This window comes from Patella vulgata, chromosome 2 (genome assembly GCF_932274485.2).
Source record: "Patella vulgata chromosome 2, xgPatVulg1.2, whole genome shotgun sequence".
In the NCBI taxonomy this organism is placed as follows: Eukaryota; Metazoa; Mollusca; class Gastropoda; family Patellidae; genus Patella; species Patella vulgata.
In genome coordinates, this window is record NC_065880.2 from 8754229 (window position 1) to 8762341 (window position 8113).

General features: G+C 38.2%; 1 protein-coding gene across 2 annotated transcripts in view; it reads right to left on the reverse strand.

The window, feature by feature from the left end:
• The window catches only part of LOC126810645 (uncharacterized), a 28714-nt gene extending 22912 nt beyond the window's left edge, over positions 1–5802 (reverse strand). Inside the window, exon 1 of one of the 2 annotated variants that reach the window (XM_056099243.1) lies at positions 5058–5802. The gene's annotated coding sequence lies outside the window, so the exon portion shown is untranslated. Of the gene's footprint in view, positions 1–4748; positions 4921–5057 lie in introns of those variants that run through there. The other variant, XM_056099244.1, reaches the window with a different exon arrangement.
• Between the last annotated feature and the right edge of the window lie 2311 nt (positions 5803–8113).

The window sequence follows — 8113 nt, forward strand, 5'->3', positions numbered from 1 at the left end:
ATGTAATATGAATGTAAATAAACTGATTTACATTCAATCGTTTCAGTTTTTACTCTAATTTCAAAGCAGTTATGTTCGGCGAAATACGCCAGAAGACTCAATCAAATGGCAATCTCTAGCGTCTGGTTATTCCAGTTTACACCGATAGTATTTATTGAGCATGTTCTCCAGATCAGAATATGACTTGTGGAATATGTCTAACCTCGTTCTTCATGTCGCTTGTTACAAATTGCGCTGAAACGCATTATGGTACACGATTCGTGTACCAATCGTGAAATGTTTATTTTGTCTTAAATATTGGATATCAGAAGCCCATCTTTTTTCGGTAAGATCACAACACCAATGTTGATTAAAATTGACAAATAATTCGTGTTTTCATTGTCGAAGGTTTTGGATGATATTGAGTTAGAGACTTAGCTACTTTAAACATACATTATGCAAGAGCTAAATCTGTCTATTGCAGGTCTTTCTTTAGGCCTGAAATGTTATCTAAATTATTAATTAGACATTAATTAACTTATCCAGACCATAATCAACTCTTGATGTCATCGCTAGCACGCGATATTTACTGGATTAGGATCCGATTTGTTGCTCTTACAGACTTTAGTAATGATGATTGAGGCTAGGCCGTAAATTCAATCACTAAAATCTCAGTTCAGAGTGGATCAATTTGACTGAAATTTTCAGCAAATTCCCTTTACATCACCTAGTATTTAAAGATACATTATGGGAGATTCGATAACGAGTTGGCAGTTCTCACTATAACAATTAAAAACTAGATAACGTAAAGGCAATTTGCTGAAAATTTCATTCAAATTGATCTACTATGAACTGAGAACTAAGCGGACGAAATTTCTGCCTAGCCTCGGTCATCATTACTAAAGTCAGTACGATAAACACCATAGTCTCGATTTTCCATTTAATCCTTTAATCGAGAAGGAAAGTTATGCACTAAATCGGCTCATAATCCACTTAAGATCGCAGGCTAGCGATGCCATCTAGAGTTGATTATAGTCTGGATAAGTTAATTAATGTCTAATTAATAATTTAGATAACATTTCAGGCCTAAAGAAAGACCTGCAATAGACAGATTTAGCTCTTGCATAATGCATGTTTAACAATTATAGTGAGAACTGCCAGCTCTTTATCTAATCTCCCATAATGTATCTTTAAGTTAAGAATTTACTCAAAATTGTTCGCCTTATTTTAAAGATACATTCCCACGTACAAACTGGGTGATTTGGTGACATATTTGGCCTAAAAACATATTCAAATTAATTAATTTATCATAAATTTGCTTCAAATCCTTATCAAAACATTGTAATTGTCAAGGAATACCCTTGCTATAAAAAATCGATTAAAAGAGGTCATGTTTGTGTCACGTGACTTACGGGTGCAAAGTCAGAGGAGAATTCATTGCATACACAAGACGATGTTGTCTTTAATCGCTGACTATTTATTACAAATATCGAATCCTAATTAAATTCTCGGATTATGCACTGCCCGCGTCTTTTTCTGTGATTTTTATCTCAGAAAGTGTTGTACGTCTAACTCTTCATAAAGTTTATCAACATGTACATCAAGCGCTCAACCTCCGCGTGCAGATATTCCTAATTGTCGGACTGTCGATTAGGGGAACCCTGACATTTTTGTCCTGTATACGCTCTATGGGTGTTTTCCAGGGAATCCAGAATTTTTCTAGTAAGATTGGATATCTCTACTTTCCATATATACCAAAATTGCCATACTTTTATTAGAAATAAGCACTCGATAAATACTTTTCTGGGAACCTATCTTTCACTATATAACTTTTGTTTTAACTTTTGTTGTTTTAATATATCAAATACCGGTACATCAAATAAGAAACTACACGTATGTGCAAAGTTAAGTGTTTCTGGATCAAAGATTATAATTTCTTATAAACAGTAATTGCAAGTTAAGTAAAATCTTAACTTAAGTCTGAGAATGTTTTGTGAACTCGGGTCCTGTCCTTCCAACTCAAAATCATGAATAAATTAATTTTCTCTGATTGGCATTTAGTAATTGAACATATTAACACAAGGTACAATTTTATGGATACCCAATTACTGAGTTTAATACTAAGCGACGTTTCGACGCGATTACTCTCGTCTTTATCAAGCAAATGATACAGGTATGTGAATAGTAGGCAAATATATACAAAATATGTAACAAACAGTCAAACATAACAATCAAATACAATTAAAACTTATCACCTTTGATTAAGGGGGCCATTAACAACTAAATCCACACAGTGGAAAATCTTACATGCATCGAAACGTCGCTTAGTAATTGTGTATCCATAAAAATGAAATGAAATGAAATGGGGTTTAACGTCCTACTGTTATTCTCTGAACTTGGCTAATGAAGACGAGCATACACCATACAGTGTGCTATGGGGGAAATTTTGCCCGGGCAGCGGCGCTACGGCCTACCCTTATATCGAAGGAATCTTTTATGTGCACGTCAATGTATACATATAGGAACTTCAGTTTTTTGTCCCATCCGAATGACTAGATAGCTGTCCTTATCAGACCATCCGTCCTGCACCATCTGAAAATCCTGCAGAGATCGAACACTCGACCTCATTTATCAACCGTGGATCCTACTGACAAAAAAAACAATGCATGAAAATACCGAGGAACTTTTTCGGTTGACTCTGTTATCAAATCTCGAACCTTGTCCTTTAGGTTAGCACAAGCGAGTGTCTTAAAGATACATTATGTAAGATTTAGATAAAGAGAGAGAATTTCAATAATTCGCTTGCGCATAGGGGTCTTTAGCAGTGGGAGGAAACCGGAGGGCCCGGAGAAAACCCACGAGGTTGGACAGCCGACCCTACTTGTCACGTACAACCGGGGATTCGAAACCACGCCAGTCGACTCAATGACAGACTTTATGATACAGCGCGCGCACGCTAACCATTCAGCCATCCAACCCCCCGATTTAGATAAAGATCAGAGCTAGCCATTCTTGCTATAATAGTCCGAAAATAGATAATGTAAAATGAATAACTGGAAAATTTCATTCAAATTACTCTATTGGGAACGAAGATATTAGCCTTTGAAGGTTTGACAAGACGTGTGCAATAATTTCAACCACCGTACTGGTTGTTCGAAGCTAAGTCTCGCTCCTCCATTATTAGCTTAAATCAAAATATGGCTGAACTGTTCTAATCTATTTAATATCGGAGAAATCCGATGCCATCAAGAGTTGATTATGCCCTGGATAAGTAAATTAATGTCTAATTAATAATTTAGAAAACATTTCAGGCCTAAAGAAAGATCTGCAATAGGCAGATTTACCTCTTGCATAATGTATGTTTAATTAAAGCGTAGAACTAAAATAAATCATAATGCTCAACCAGTGTCAACATATACCATGGGTTAGATATGCTACAAATCGACTCTAGCTTGTTCCACACTAGTTCAGCTCTGAACGTAGGTCTCATTACAGGATCAGTGTAATGAGATCTACGTTCAGAGCTGAACTAGTTCCACACAGCACAATATTACCCATTGGTACCCCACCCCCTCCATCGCACACAATTATAAATATTGGTTTTTTTTTGGGGGGGGGGGGGCAGGTGGGATCTTATTCCTAATGCAAAATCATGGGTCAACATGTCCCTGCATTAGATTGATCAATTCTAATCACTTTTGCATCACATCCATTTTGGGAATTTGCAGTTAAATAAAGCGCTGTCAATTCAGAAGCTTTCAAGATCTGAATGCGAGTGAAGCCGATGAGCTCACATCACATTTTCCTTCATCCTCGGTATCCCTAGATAAAAAATCTTACCTCTCAACCCTCCGTGTTTCGAGATAAGATATGATGCCATTAATTCCAATGTAGAGCGATTCGCACCCGGCATTTGTAAACAAAATTGACAATATTTTTAATCAAAACAACGACTGATTATTGTTATTTATAATATTTCTGCCACATCCAACTACAATTTAGCATATAATCCTACCTGAAACGGGTACAAATCGTCGTTTTTAAAATCGAGGCGTTAAGCCGTTACGAAGACCGCCATCTTTTTAAACGATACGCTGTCATCATGAAGGCGGGGCTAAATATAAGGCTTTTATAACAGCCAATCAAAAGGGCAATCTAAAGCATTTTAACTATGAATGGATTTCGATGGCGGTGAATGTCCTGCAAAAACAACGCTTCATTAATTTAAACGCGAATATTTGGAGTTAGGCGACAGTTGTACCACTACATTGGCCTCTGTAAGTTTAATTAATCATAATAGCATAAACTCATCTTATTTTAAAGATGTAACATGCATTAATAAAGAAATTGAGTTTGCCACTTGGAACTAAAGGCATCCAATCGTAGCTAAAAACAAACACATCAGTATATCTCAACGTTTTTAGCTACGTTCTCGTAGCTAGGTATCCCCAGTGGTACACTGGTACGTGTCATTCCGTACATTCTACTCCACTAACCCTTTGGTCCATTCCACGGGGGATTTACGAATTCAAGTTATCTGCCCTTGATGATTTCAATGGCCACATACATACTACACAGGCTAATAATACGATGACATTCATTCTGATTCAATTCTCAATTCCATTGCATCAATGATGCAAAGCATTAATTGTGATATCACATATATCATTATCTCACACTTTCAATGCCCATCCCATCTGATGATAAAGGACAAAGCACACCACACTTTTCTCATAAAAAGTGTTGTTTTACAAATATTCTATACTTACTATGTACCAGTATGTAGTAGGCTATACTACTAATACTAGGCTATAGTTAATAAACGTCTAATTAATAATCATAATATCATTTAAGGCCCAAAGAAAGACTTGCGAACAACTTGACACCCGATCCACCAAATTGCGTCATAAAAAATAATCGACTAATACACTTGCCAATGACAATGCTACGGTCCAGTTATTACTACTGAAGCGAGTAAGTAACATGTTGCATATCTGGTCAAAGTATTAAAACAAACGAAATATATGTGTTGACTGTCGATTACTAAACGCCTAATGATAAAGAATAATTGATATTACCTGTTTTCTGGTCTTGTCACTGTCACATACAAGCATAATATTAATAGTTTTGTTTTGAAACTTAAACCTTCCCGGATTATTTACAAAATACTTTGAATAAGGGAGCTAACTCCGTAAAACCAGTCTGGATTCAGACTAGTAATTCTCAACCCCCAACTTCTATGTTAAATCCATGACATTTCTTAGTATAATTCATTTCTTTGAACATTCCGATGACTTTAATTTTTATAACCATACGCGTCCAACTTAGTCATAATCATCTGATAAAAATATTGAACGGGGTTGACCGTTTCCATGATTTTCTTTAACCGTGTCATCACAGAAGTCAAAGGAATGGTACGCCATTTTAGTAGGGGATTTCCCTAATTCATGTTTACTTCTAGATCCTTCCGCCTCAAAATCATTACTATTCACTACAGCCCGGGAGCAAATGTAAAACACTCTTTTACAACAAATACTCAACAATTGGTTGCCAGGATAAAGGGGAGGGGCGCAGGGTGGACAGAAATGGACTAACATGTGGTTCAACTTTATTTCAACAATTCCTTTGCTCGTCGTAGGTGTCTTTCGAAAGCTTTAGCTGTGGGAGGTCCCGGAGAAAAAGACTGAGAGGGGTTCACTAATCCGCCGCTATAAGAATACTATAAATATGGGTATCAACAAACTTAACCCAAACCCTAACCCTGATAATAGATATTGGTGGACAAATGAACCCGCAGACTAGTGCACTTTCCAAACCCTTATAATAGGTATCGGTGCACTAATGAACCCGCAGACTAGTGCACCTTCTTCCGGTTGAGAATGGTTAGCGTAGCGCATGTGCATTGAATCATAAGGTGTCATCGAGTCACATGGCTCGGTTTCGATTCCCTGATTGTACGTGACAAGGAGTAGGAGGGTTGCCTGTCCAACCTCGAGGGTTTTCTACGGGTGCTCTGGTTTCCTCCCACTGCTAAAGTCCACTTGTGTCAAGTGGACATAAACCCCATTTCTCTCTCTCTCTCTCTCTCTCTGAGCCATGCAGGGAAGGAGAATATAATTTCTAGTTATTTAGGATCTTGTAAATAAACAGCCATTTGAGTCTCATGAACAAATTGTTCAATATTCGAAAACTAATTTGGAAATAAAAGCTTGAGGGAATTTTGCCAGGACAACAGTACTCCGGTCTACTCTTATATAACGTGCACAAAAATGTGTAAACAGGACCTCGGTTTTGTGTCCCTCCTTCCTGCACCACTGCAGGGGCGGATCCAGAGGGGGGTTTGGGGGGGTCGACCCCCCCCCCCCCCCCTGCTCAGCTACATAAAATTTTTTGTAAATCAGTACTTTTTATGAGAAAAGTTTCTCGGCCATGTCCTTTATCGTCAGATGTGGGACAGCATGGCCACTCAAAGCACGAGATAATGATATAGACATTATGTGATATCACAATTAATGCTTTGCATCCATGAAATTGAATGACAAGGTCATTGTATTAATTCATAATAAAAATTGACATCAAACGAGGTGTTGGATTTATGTTTAAAAAGCTCAATGTGTATGTATATTTGCCAAAATGACCATAGACATTATGCGGGAGGGAGGGGGGGGGGAGATACATTGTCTCAGGAAACTGGCAAACCCCCTCCTGCAAAAATTCCTGGATCCGCCCCTGCACTGACAAGGAAGAACCATGGCAGATAATCCTGAAGAATTTTCTTGGTCAAAATAGGGATCGAACATCAGACCTCCAGGTTAATGAGCCAACAACTCACTCATTGAGCCACTGCAGCTCCGATAAAAGAGAGAGAGAGAGAAATCGACGCAATCTAGCTCATTTTGGGACTACAATTTTATTTCAATAATTTGCTTGCGTGTAGGGGTGTTTAGCAGTCATAGGAAACTGGAGGACCCAGAGAAAATCCACGAGGCTGGACAGGCGACCCTACTCCTTGTTACGTACAACCAGGGAATCGAAACCACGCCAGCTGATTCAATGACAGACCATTCGGCCATTAACCCCCCCCACCCCCCGCTCTGATGAGTGAGAGAAATGGGGTTTAACATCCAATCGATGCAAACTAGCTCATTTGAGACTAACATGTATGGTTCAATTTTTTTTCAATAATTTGCTTGTGTGTAGGGGTCTTTAGCAGTCATAGGAAACTGGAGGACCCAGAGAAAATCCACGAGGCTGGACAGGCGACCCTACTCCTTGTCACAAGCAACCAAGGAATCGAAACCACACCATTTGACTTAATGACAGACCTTATGTTAGGGTGACCCGTGCAGTCTACAGAAAGTTGGTCTCGACACGGCTATTTACTCAAAAGTGTCTGGATGTTATGGACAACACTTGGAACCAGTTTCAGTCTATTATTTATAGATAATTAAATGGTCATAGCTTATTAAGTACAACATGATCGTTTATTTAGTGACTAGAATTGTGTGAAACTGATTTAAGGCTTGATATATATATAAATATTGTGGCATAATTGTCAAGATATTTGGAAATATTTATTTATGATGGGTCACCCTAATACAATGCACACGCGCTAACCAGCTAACCATTCGGCCATTCCTCTCCCACCCCCACCCCCAAAGACTTAGGACCTGGTAAGGAACAGTGTGTTCAGTGTCTTGTCAGTGGGATGACATGACAGATCTTGTACAACCGGGAAATTGAAACCACGCCAGAGTTGACTCACAACACACAGGCGACCCTACTCCTTGTCATGTACAACCTGGGAATCGAAACCACGGCAGTTGATTCAATGACAGACCATTTGGCCATCCAATCCCCCAGCTCCGATAAAAGAAAAGCAACGAGTTGATAAGACATTGATATTTATTTATGGACTATACAAGGCTGGTGTGTCTTAAAAGTCAGGAAAAAAAACAGCCATCGCATAAATTTTTAACTATTTCATCCCATCGCCTTGACGGGAAAAAAATGTACATATTAATATTTGAATAATAGACATTTGACAAACATAGGAACGAAAAAACCCACTGAGCACTATATTTTTTATATAATTTGTAAACGTTATTTTTTTTTCAAAGCCGTAACAACAGAC